General features: G+C 42.1%; 1 pseudogene; it reads right to left on the reverse strand.

The window, feature by feature from the left end:
• Window positions 1–13,392, reverse strand: part of LOC148500786 (uncharacterized) — an 89,100-nt pseudogene that overhangs the window by 33,359 nt on the left and 42,349 nt on the right.

Consider the following 13,392-nt stretch of genomic DNA (forward strand, 5'->3'; position numbering starts at 1 on the left):
AACCAAATGTTTTTGGGTGGTATCAAGGAAATTGATTTCATTTCTGTGAAATGTAAGACGTATTTATTTATGTTTTGTGAGAGAGCCTGATTGGCTAGAAGGAACACAGGGTGGATTTGCCCCCCTGTGATGTTGTGTGTAAGAATGACATAAAAAGAGGACCTGTGAGCCCTGTATGGGTACAACCCTGTAACTTCTTTGAGGAGAAGAATTGCTGCTTGATTTTCTGTGTGATATTCCCCTTCAGGCGGAAGGGAGGGTCTTCTTTAAGACATTGAGCAATAAAACACCATTTGCCTTTACTTCAATTGCCTCAATCTTGCGACCAACAGAATTGCGCCAAAACGCTATTCCGTTCTCCTGCTGTTCTGGGTAAGAGCTCAGCGTCTCCAAGTTCAAGCCCTCTGCCAGCTATCGTGCAGACCTGGTCCATTGCGAGGGATCAGGTGGGAACAGCCGACACCAAACAGGAGGTGTGTCCGCAGTTAATCAAACGCATACGCAGCAGAAGCGGTTCCAGGTGCCGAGGCAGGAACCTGATTGTAACGTAAAAAGCGGTTCCAAACATCAATGGTAGAGCTTGGTGGTGGCAGCATCGTTACACGCCCACGGCGCAGTGGGCGGATTCAGTGACAGGCAGTCACTGACGGTGAGTGGGAGTTCAAAAGTCTGACCAGTTTAACCGCTGAATCAGCGGGTTTAATGTTGATGAGGGATAGTATATTCCTGCTGTTTCAAACTCACAGTGGTGTTGGACATTATTCTCTATCTCTTCCAAAGTAGGAATCATAGGAGAACGCCATAATTGAGCAATCCTAATTTTAGTTGCTATAAGGATGTGTCCCATTATATATCGTTCATTTATAGTCAGGGATTCCTTATATATGTGAAAGAGAGCTATAACAGGCTATGGAGATATAGATATCTTTAAAATTTTAGATATCAGAGTAAACACCTTTCTCCATAATATAGTGATACAGGGACAAGACCAAAATATGTGGAGTAAGGAGCCCACGTGGCCACATTTCCGCCAACATAGATTAGATTGGGATGGTGAGATGGTAGGCATTAATTTAGGAGTGAAGTATTGACGATGGAGTAACCGATAATACTATTCCATATGGGATATACATTTGGATAATTTAAAACTTGTTTTAAAAATTAGACGGCAATCGTCTTCTGAGAAGACGCAGGATAGATCTACTTCCCATTTCTGTATAGTTGTAGGTTTATTAAATTCTGTAGGTGTAGTTAGGTAGAAGTACCACCATGTGATACCGCCTTTGCTATTAGTTTTATTTAGTTGGTTGACTAAGAGTTTAGGAAGGTCGTGGACAGTATGAGGGGATGGGGTTATACTGTGTAGCCAATGTCTGATTTGTAGATATTTATAAAATTCCCGAGAAGAAATGTTAAATTGTGTGTTAATTTGAGTAAATGGATATTGCCATAAGTTGTAATTTCTTTAAGGGAGAGTATACCCTGTGTTCTCCAAGTCTCAAGACTTAAGTTAGATATAAGGGTAGCCAACCCTTCCAGAGTAAAGCCGGTTGAGGGTAAATTAAGATCTGAAATCACTTTAACCATTTCCAACCAGGCTTTTCTGGTTGTGGATACTGCCGTGGATCTTTCAACCCACAGAATTTTAACCAGAGTTGGCAACCATAAACAGTAAGTGAGCGGGAAGGGTGAAACCATATCACATTCAAGCTGGACCCAAGGCTTTAATTTTTCTTTTGAGAACCAAGGGGTTAATTGTGCTAGCAAAGATGCTATTTGGTACCAATGTAAATCTGGAAGTCCCTGACCACCTTCTGATAGTGGTAGGGATAGTTGTTTTCGTGCCAATCTGGGTTTCTTACCCTTCTATATATAGGAAGTAAAAAGTTTTTGGATCTTGATATGGATATAGTTTGGAATTAATATGGGTATTGTTCGAAAAAAATACAATATTTTTGGCAGTGCAACCATCTTTAAGGCTGAAAGCCTGCCCATCCATGATACATTGTACATCATCCAATCGTTTAATAACAATGACAATTGTCGAATCAGAGGTAGATAATTAGCTGCAATTAGACTGTTAGTAGTAGCTGTTAAGTGGATTCCAAAATATTTTATAGTGATCCTGCCAAGCATATGAATAAATCGCTTTAAGGGATGTCAATAGACTTTGGGAAAAGTTAATAGGGAGTGCCTCCGTTTTGGAGCAGTTCAATTTATAGTAGGAGATATCCGAAAATGTTTCTATCAAACCATGTAGAGCAGATAGGGTGTTGGTCAGATCTGTGAGGGTCAGAAGAATGTCATCGGCGAACAGGCTTGTTTTATACATTTTACCAAAAAGTAAGGGTCCCGAAATATTATGGTCCTTTCTAATGGCCTCTGCCAGGGGCTCTATCGCCAGGGCAAACACCAGTGGGGAAAGAGGGCACCCCTGTCTTGTGCCATTTGTAATCAAAAATGGAGTGGATAATATACCACTGACAAAAACTCTGGCCGAAGGGGAAGAGTATAATTCCAATATTGATGTTAAGATACTGCTTTTAATTCCAAATTTCTCCAAAACTGCTCTCAAGTAGCTCCAGTTTAATCTATCGAACGCTTTTTCCGCGTCTAATGATAGGAGGAGAAGGGGTTGATCAGAACTGGAGAATGCTTCAATAATATTAATCACCTTTCTCGTATTGTCAGGACCTTGCCTTCCCATCACAAATCCTACCTGGTCTTGGTGTATTAGCGCGGGAAGATATATATTAAGTCTATTTGATAAGAGCTTGGCGAATATTTTTATATCCGTATTTAGGAGGGATATCGGCCTATAATTAGTCATGGATGTCAAGTTTTTTCCTGGCTTGGGAAAGGCTACTATTCTTGCCTCTAGCATTTCTCCTGGAAACGAGCCCCCTGATGAGATATCATTAAACATTTGTGTTAAAATAGGAGACAGTATGTCTTGGAAGCTTTTAAAAAATGTATTTATATATCCGTCCGGTCCAGGTGCCTTGTCTAAGGGGAGGGAGCCTATTACTGATATGATTTCCTCCTCGGACCAAGGATCAGCCAGAGAACTTAAAGTATCCTCATCCAATGATGGCAGATCGACGGTACCGAGAAAACTCTCAATCTGCGCTGGCGTAGGTTGGGACGTTGACGGGTCATCTTTTAAATTATACAGGGAAGAATAATACTGCGCAAAGGATTCTGCTATATCATAGGGGTCTGTAATTTTGATACCTTTAATATTGGATATTGTTCTAATACTCTCTTTTGCTTTTTTCCCCCTCAACTTCCGTGCTAGTAAACGACCAGCCCTGTCTCCGAGATTATAGCACTTTTGACGTAGCTTGAACATTGTCTGGTGCACCTTTTTAAGAGCCAGAGTGTTCCATTCTGTTCTAACCCTGAGTGATTCTCTATATAGTGTATCATCATTTGGGTTAAGTTTATGTTTAGCGTCCAGGTCTGCCAATCGACATTCGATATCTACTTGGTGAAGAACGGCTGCCTTATGTAAACGAGCCGCTGCCTGGATCGCTGATCCTCTTATAACAGCATTTAGAGAACACCAGAATGTGAACGAGGAGGTATCTTCTGGTTTGGTGGTTTCTATATACATGGTGAGGGCATTAGAAATGATTTGTTTAGCTTCCGGATTTTCTAGGAGATATTCTCTCAAATGCCAAGGTCCCGGGGGCGTTCTTAATCTGGTGATATCCCAATCTATAGAGAGAGCCGCATGATCTGACCATGCAACTGGTAGGATTAAAGATTGTTTAATATATGGTAAGGACCATTTTTCTGTTATGGCTAAATCGATACGAGAATATGTTTTGTGTACCTGGGAATAAAAGGTGTAGTCTCTCTCCCCGGGATGTCCCGCCCTCCAAACATCATAAAACTCATATTCACTGAGACTTCGTCTAAAGCCGTGAGAACGATCTGAAGAGGGACATGAACCCATCTTAGATCTGGATGTGGATTTATCCCAAAACGGGTCAGGCACTATATTGAAATCCCCTAATAGTAGTAAAATACCTTATTTACATGACTGGAGGGTTGTGCAAAATTTCCTGATAAAAGGCACTTGTTTCATGTTTGGGGCGTAGATTGTTGCAATCGTCACTTGAATATTATCTATTTTACCTACAAGTATTATGTAGCGGCCTTAATGATCCTTTATTTGTTTTTCCAAAACAAAATTACATGCATTAGAAAATAGAATCGCCACTCCTGCTTTCTTACATGGGCCGTTGGATGTGTAACAAAGAGGATATTTGAAATGAGAGAATTGAGGTGGGGAAGAATGCTGGAAATGGGTTTCTTGTATAGCAATTATATGGGCTCTGCATTTAGCAAAATGTCTCAATGCCAGATTTCTTTTATTGGGGGAGTAGAGTCCCTTAACATTAATAGAAATGATCTTAACCATTTGGATATAAAAAAATCAATGCTTGGTATTAGTTTAGTATATAGATTAGAAGATCCGCGCTAATTGATGGTGCAGTGTGTGTATTGTTCCCAATTAAGGATACAGATGACTAGACCCCACAAAATATTAATTTACTTTATTAATAGAATTGATGAGATTTTAAAAAATAATACATTTCTTGGAGTCACAGTGCTCCCTATGCAGCTAAATAACAGGTCAATGGATAATGTTCCTGAATTGGCTATTTATGTTCCAAAGTTTAAAGAGTACCCTGACCGGGATTTTTGTCTTTAGGTCTGCACTACCCTGACCGGGTGAAGTAAACAGTTATGGGATTCCCTGATCGGGTGTAAGTTTTTAAATGAATCCGCTGTTGTGCAATTTGTTAGCTGATTTGAAAATTATTAGGGAGAGTGAAGAATTGTTCCAATAGGTGAAGCGGGGAGGGGGGGAATGTTGCTGGGGGCTGTGTCTGGTGGAGCGGCGTCCCGTGTCCTACCAGGTGCACAACTTACCCAGTGTAGCGCTCACCTCCTGGTGAGCGATGGATTGGTCTTCTGTTCTCAGCGTCCTAGCAGATGTCCTTCTTTCTGCTAAGTCTCTGGGCTGCTTTACTCACCGGTCCGTCGCATTCTTCCGAGGTGCCGCGCTCTCACAAGAATGCGTGGCCCTCGATGTTCACGCTCCGGGAACCGTTCGCTCAACTCGTCGGAGCGAGGAGACTAGGTGTTGGTATACTCACCGTTCCGTTGCGTTCCTTCCGAGGTGCCGCGCTTTCACGAGATTGCGCAGTCCTCGGTGTTTACTCTCCGGGATCCGGTCGCTCGACTCGCTGGAGCGAGGAGACTTGTGGGGATGGTGTGTCCAATCGTTGATGTGTGGTAATGTGCTCCGACGCGTATCGGCCACTTGGCCTTCCTCAGGGAGTTAAGTGAGCTTCCTCTTGGTTGTGGTGTCTATTTATAGGGAATAGGAGTTCTGGCGCCATCTTTGTTGTGGTATCGTGCCATAGTTCTCACATCCGGAATCCCTGGATGTATCTTTATGGGGGCCATTTTGATAAAGGGAAAACAACTTGGTTTTGCCAGTTTCTTGTTTTTAATGGTGTAGTTGTTAATCTTCCTCATTAGTCAATATCTAAGTAATTATCCCAATCTAGATTGTCTACTCTTAGGTAGTATATTGGTAGGAATTAAATTAATTAATTTAATACTTTTGTAGATTGCACTGGCCTAATTTGCGTAGTCGCTGATCATTCATTCAAAAATACGGCTTTGATTTCGTTATCTATGTTCAGGCCTCGGGGTTGAATGTCTTCAGGGTGAAAATCCATTTGAGCTCATTGCGATTAAGCACCTTCTCAAAATCTCCTCCCCTCCAATTCTTTTCAATCAGGTCAATCCCTATGAATCTCAAACCCTGTGGATTCTGGTTATGTTTCTCCTTGAAGTGGAGTGAGAGGCTATGTGTGTCTAGCCCTTTTCTAATATTGCGGATGTGTTCTGATATTCTCACTTTAAGTGTGCGGATAGTTCGGCCTACATATTGCAGACCACAGGGGCATTGGATGAGGTATATTACCCCTGTGTTATTGCAACTAATATGGTGTTTGATCTTGTACGTTAGATTGGTGGATGTGGATTGAAATTGCTCTATCCTCATTGGGGTAGGTAGCCAATGAGGCATTTAACCCCCGTCGCCCAAGGCCGCAATACAAATCTTATCTTAACACATTAGCATTCAAAAAGAATATATCAACTGGTAGGCATCTGTCGAAGCTGGATAATTGGCTAAGACAGAATCAGTTTAAAATTAGATTGGAACGACGCCATCTTGCGAATGGCAACAAGATCCATTTTAAAAATGAGATCTGCACGACGCCATATTGCGAATGGCCGCCCTGCACCATTTTAGTGAAACTCACACTTAAGTACCGCCGCCTAAACCTAAGTCCTCCCCGGGGGAATGCCTAACCCTAAGTCCTCCCCGGGGGTGCCTAACCCTAGCCCTCCCTCCTCCTAGCCTAACCCTAACCTCCCGGGGGGTGGTGCCTAACCCTAAGTCCCCCACGGGGGCCCTAAACCTAACCATGCCCCCGCCGCCAAAAGCGCGCCGTTCTCCTGGCATCGGTAATATGACAGGCGTCTGGGCCATGTACGAATGGTCATGACGCCTGTCATTTAACCCTCGCTGGGATAAAGCAGTTGGGAAGCCGGCTGTCGGGATCAGGTCCGCCGGCTTCCCGACTGCATACCCATGGTATAATAGTAACATCTGTTATGTTGCAGTCTCTGATATGTGTTTGAGGGCAGCAAAAACAAAAAAAGTCATCATTTACCATAGTCCAAATTAATTATTTCGTTATTATTGTTATTACATAATGAACTAATGAAGTACACAAAAACAGTCTTTATGTGTAAATGGCAAGAACTTATAAGACCAATTTATTGACTGCTTACAGTTTTATTCCCGTGATTGGCTGGGTAGGGGCCCCGGTGCAACGCTTTGCCCAGGGCCTACAATTCTGTTAAGATGGCCCTGGGTTTTGGATCTGTATTTTTTCTAAAAAAATCACATAATTTTGGACCTGTTTTTGTTTCTACAGTATTATTAACCTCAACAACATTTATTTTCAGTAATTTCTAGTCAATTTTGGCCACCTCACAGCTCACAATATTGATTTGTTTTCATCTAGTTTAGGGCCAAAAGGTTGCATCCAGCTAGCTGGCTGACTAAGCTAAGCGACAGCAGTGGGCGGCACTAACATGTGGCAGTTCAGCTTCGAACATGGCACAGAGTGGCATTGCAGTGGTAGACAGGATGGCAGTTTAATAAACTATATGACCCCTAGGAATTTAAAAAACAAGAATGTTTACCTTAACTAGGTCCGACGGTGTTGGAATATGTTTATGGACTGAAGACAGGGAAAGGACGGAAGGATTGATTCGTTTTTAATTTATTTAATTTAATGTTTTGATTCTTAAAATTTTTTATGAGGGAAGATCAATCTAGGATCAAGTTCTTCAGTTAATAAAATACATCTTTGATCTTTTTTTATTTTTGATACATCTAATAAAAAAAATTAGGTGACCTTGCTTGTGGTGGTGCTGCTAGAACCTACTGTAAACAGGCATTTACAAGTTTGTACTCAGGGAGGTTGTTAGGGATAATGGGACCAAGACTTGCTGTTTACATCAGAGGAAAGCAGCCTGTAGTTCTCCAGCTGAAGTAGAATTCCCAGCATCTGTGATGTTTGCTGGGCGTACTGGAAGTTATTTGTCAACAACAGGTGGTTACCTCAGCCTTCAGGTTACCTCAGCCTGCTTTACGCACTGTATGTACCATGTAAATATGTAGTTTTGTGACCAATATACTCAACTAATTTTTGTATTAAACGTATTTGCACTTTATTGCACACATCCTGGCAGGAAGATGCTCTGTGCTGCTGCTCATATTTGCCCACCCCATCAATTTGGTGGTTCAGAGTTTTCTTTAAAACAATGAAAGGGGCATACAGGAGATGCTGTCTGTGGCCATTACAATTTCTGGACATTCATAAATCATAAAATTAAAAATGCCAGTCAGCAATGCCCCAAACAGCACATAATGCAAAGAAAAGAGGTGCAGAATTGTCCTTGTGCCCTCCCACCCACCCTTATGTTGTATATATGAAACAGGACATTCACAGTTTAACAAACCAATCACTTCAGCAACAGGGACTGCCACTTGTGGCTGAAATGATTGGTTTGTTTGGGCCCCCACAAAACAAGCTGCCAATGCGCAGTGGACATTGGTGGCAATGATCCCACACACAAACTGGCTTTACAACATAGGTAAGATCAGATGTTGTCATCATCATCATCATCATCCGTGTGTACATCCTATTCTTCACACAATATTAATTCGTCCCCGCTGGAATCCACCATTACAAGCGTTTCTGTAATTTTTTTACTTAATTGATGGTAAAGGTCTTCCTCATGGAATTTGTAATTAATTTTGATGAACATCATCTTTTGCACATTTTGGGGAAGTTATCTATTACGCCGATCACTGACAAGGTTCCTGGCTGCACTGAAAACTCTTTCACACTGGAGTGTGGGCAACTTAAGCAAAGCAAGCCAGTTTGTGTAAGTGACTCCAAATTGCCTCTTTTTCCTGGCAGTAGTGAAATGGACTGTCTGACATGCCTATTTGGATGCTATCCCTAAAATAATCATCCACCATTCTCTGAATGGTGACCGTATCAGACAAAGTCACGGTACACATGTCACTAAGTGTAGGCAGTTCTTTCAGACCCAACCAGATGTCATTAGGTTTTGCTGACTGATCTGCATCACCACCAGCAGTGGATCTCTTAGGAAAATGTAGTTTTCTCCTGGCAGCTGCAGAAACTGAAGAAGATGCTGCCATGTCACATACCTCTTCAGCTGACAATTTGCATCTTTTCAGATTTATGTCCGTCGGAAAGAAAGACACAAGGTATGACTTAAACCTAGGATCAAGTATGGTCGCCAAAATATAGTGATCTGATTTCAAGAGATTGATGACCCTTGGATCCTGGTGAAGCGAATGAAGGGCTTGATCTACATATCCAACATACTTAGCGGAATCACTCTGTTTCAGCTCCTCCTTCAGTTTTTCCAGCAGCTTTTGCAAAAAGTCTAATTAGGGGAATGACCTGACTCAAGCTGGCAGTGTCTGAACTAACTTCACATGTGGCAAGTTCAAAGGGTTTGAGAACCTTGCACAACCCAGAAATTATTCTCCACTGTGCTTGACTAAGGTGCATTCCCGCTCCTTTCCCTATATCATAGACCATTGTGTAGCCTTGGATGGCCTTTTGCTGCTCCTCCATCCGCTGAATTATATAGAGGGTAAAATTCCACCTAGTTACTACCTCTTGCTTCAGCTGATGGCAGGACAAATTTAACAGTAGTTGCTGGTGCTGCAATCTTCGACACACAGTTGCTGAATGTCGAAAATGTCCCAAAATCATCTCCTGCATACCCCCTCATTTTTTTAAAATTTTGCCCCACCAAATTAATTGTGTGAGAAAAACATAGGACGTTTTTGAATTTGCCCACATGTAAGGCTCGCACAATATTGGTAGCATTGTCAGAAATCACAAATCCCGAGGAGAGTCAAAGTGGGGTACCAGTCATTTTGCAATGATTTCCCTGAGTTTTTCTAAGAGGTTCTCAGTGGTATGCTATTAGTGAAACCAGTGTTATACAGAGTAGCCTGCCTCTGAATGAGCTGGCATTTGTTAGATGCTGTTGCTGTTTGAACTGTTGGAGGCAATACACCTACCCAGTGGGCTGTCATTCATGTAATCTTTAGTTTGCCCTATCCCACTTGTCCACATATCTGTGGTTAAGTGGACAGTGGGCACAACTGCATTTTGGAGGACACTAATAAGGCTTTTTTTAATGTCCTTGTATAGACTGGGAATTGCTATTTTAGTGAAGTGGAATCTAGAAGGGACATGCTAGCGGGGACACAGGACCTCAATTAACTGTCTAAAACACACTGCATTAATGGCGGATACTGGACGCACATCTAATACCAGCATAGTTGATATGGCGTCAGTAATCCGCTGTGCAACTGGGTGTCTGCTGTCAAACTTGTTCCCCATTGCAAAGGATTGTTTGACAGTCAATTGTTTTGTTAAACTACTAAAAGTAGGCTTCTTCATGGTCCCCTTCTGGGATGAAGATCCACTCACAGTAGCAGCAACAGGCGTAGCACTCAAGGATCCTTCTGAGAAATCACGGATAGGAGAAGAGTCAGTTATTCTTATGAAATTGGATGCAGGACTACTTCCAATCACGACTGAGGGTGTTGATGATGATGCAGGGGTTGGTGGTGGATATTGCAGGCGCTTGGATCTAACAGAGAGATGGGAGCAGCTAAGTGACACTGGACTGATTGTTACGTTTATTTTAGCCAAAGTTTCTTAAATTGAAAAACGCTTTTCAATTTGATGAATGTGCTGCAAGTGACGTAACAGGGAGGAGGTTCCTAGATGGTTGAGGTCTTTAACTCTACTCACTCTTGCTTGGCAAATTTTATAGATGGCTTGACCGGATTTGGGTGGAAATAATTCCACACAAGTGAAGTGTATTTTTTTGCCTTTTGCCCCGGCATGACAACAGTGGGCAATAACTGTTGCCTGATTTACACAAACAACATCCTCGGCATCAACATCCTCATCATCCTTGTTAGCACCAACTACAGAAATATCCTCCTCATCCTCCTGGTGCAATTCCACAGAAGCAACCTCTATTTCTACGTCAGCATGTTGACTTGTGCTGCTCATCCCCACATTTGCAGAGGGCACACAAATGGTGGAAGGAGGATCCTTCAAGTACAGTATTAGAAAGGTCAGGCTCACACATGGCAACCGCGGACACATTTGGACTCTCCCCAGGAATCTGACTTTTCTGAGCACACAGTTGGTTCATGTGCCTTTAGCAATTTTAATTTTTTACACTTCTACAGGGAGAAGGGTTTACATCATCATAAGATGCAGAACCACCATCCATAAATAAAGGCCAAGCCTTATCTTTTCCTTGCCACTTCGTGTAGTAAATGGCATATTGCTAATTGTTTGTTTCTCTGCAGTCAACTTAGCTTTTAATTATTTTTTTCAACACTGTAAAACATTGCTTGATTTTAGTTAGATGCCCTGACTTAAGCCCTGTATGCCCTTGGGCATCGTCTTTAGTAGATGATCTAGATGGACTTGTATCGTCATGACTGGTGGCACTGGCAGCAGCTCCACCATTAGTATGTGGTTCCTGCTCTCCTCTCAACTGATCGTTCTCCATATTAACAAACACGAATTAAGTGGGGTACAGCACACACGTCAATTTGTACCAATTTTAAATATTACACTGCGGTATCAATGACCTAAAGTGTCACAAGATTTTTTATGAATAAGAAAAACATAACACACTGTGCTACTACTTAGTGTCACAATATTTTTAATGAATACACTGCGTTTCCACTAATAGTGTCAATATTTTTTATGAATACACTGCGTTTCCACTAACAGTGACAATATTTTTTACGAATACACTGCGTTTCCACTAACAGTGACAATATTTTTTACGAATACACTGCGTTTCCACTAACAGTGACAATATTTTTTACGAATACACTGCGTTTCCACTAACAGTGACAATATTTTTTACGAATACACTGCGTTTCCACTAACAGTGACAATATTTTTTACGAATACACTGCATTTTCCACTTACAGGGCCAAATGTAATAGGGTGAGAGTTTAGAAAAGTGAGAGTTTCTGACACTTTTTAAACTTTGCCAATGTAATAGAGTCCAAAAACAAAGTAACAGAGTGAACTTGCATGTTTTTTCAGACTTAAAAAACTGTCACGATTTAAAATCTCATTCAGATGTTTTCCCATTTTGAAGATAAAACTCAACCAATGTGAGAGTTTACTGCTAAACTCTCACATTTTCTAAACTCTCACCCTATTACATTTGGCCCACAGTGTCGCAAACATTACATGTATGAATATTACACTGTGGTCTGACAGGCAGTGTCACAGTAAAAAAAATAATGATATAGGGTACAGCACAAAAAATATATATTATTTTTTTATTAATTATATAATTAATAGCTTTCATTTTTTTATACACTGGGCACCCTTGGATGGACAGAGCACCCCTGGATGGACACAGCAGCCCCTGCCCTGGACGGACACAGCAGGCCTTGTCCTGGATGGACACAGCAGCCCTTGTCCTGGGTGGACACAGCAGCCCCTGGATGGACACAGCAGTGTAAGGGCTCTATTTATTAACATTATTTTTACTAAAATAAAGTGAAAAAGGGTGTTCACACCCTTTTCACATTATTTTAGTATCACATAAATGTACTAAAGGGCAATTGAAGTAGAATTCGTAAAATTCTACTCCAAGCCCTAATTTTCACTTATTTTTAGTAATCAGATCGCATTTCCCATAATTGTAATGGGAAATGCGATCTGCGTGCAAGTTACTAAAAATAAATTGTGAAAAAAATACCTGGGGAGGCCCTGTGATAATAACTCCACCTGGAGGTGGCGCTATCCAGGGTCTCCCCCGGTTACCGGACTCCTGCTCTGCTCTAACGGGGAGAGCAGAGCCCAGAGCCGGCCCCAGTGATCAGCTGTGTGGTCTAAACAGATCACATGCTGATACACTGTAAAAAAAAATTGTAAAAGGGAGGGGGGGTCGCGATCATGGGGTGCACGGGCACTTGTCACGGTATTATTGGAGAAAATACCGTGATAAGTGTACGGAGGGGATTCGCAGGGACAGAGCTTTATTGCAAGCTCTTGCCCTGCAAGGGGTTTTTAGTAAATTCCTGTAATATCACACTACAATCTGCATCCAAAATGCGGATTGTAGTAAATAGAGCCCTAAGTGAGCACTGTCTGTGTCTCATTCACTGTGCTGAGACAGGCGGCTAAGCTGCCGGATGTGTGTCTCCATCTGATCCTGCTTCTTTATTCTGGACAGCAGCGGTGTCCATTGTAGTGGCAATAGGGTCTGTAGTACGAAGGGGTGCCCTCCAGGCTTGTGTCATGCCTGGTTTAGCCGGAAGTTCGGCACTGGTGCAGCGTGTAGTCATCTGCCGGGCTTGGTAACTTAGCAGCATAGCAGCGTGCGGGCAGGTGGGCATGTCTGTAGGGGGTCGGCCAATCACAGCTTCAACTGGGATTTTATGTGACCCTGTATCTAACAATCTGGACTAAGTCTTCTCCTTTTGTTACTGCCATATTCCTCACACCGTTTTCTCTTCATAGGTTTTGGTAATGGTGTAATTATTCCAGTTTCTAGGCTTCCAGTCTCTAGGCATGTCTGTAGGGCGTTGGCCAATCACAGCTTCAACTGGGATTTTATGTGACCCTGTATCTAACAATCTGGACTAAGTCTCCTCCTTTTGTTACTGCCATA

Source organism: Taudactylus pleione, unplaced genomic scaffold (genome assembly GCF_031769625.1).
Source record: "Taudactylus pleione unplaced genomic scaffold, aTauple2 ptg000547l, whole genome shotgun sequence".
NCBI lineage: Eukaryota > Metazoa > Chordata > Amphibia > Anura > Myobatrachidae > Taudactylus > Taudactylus pleione.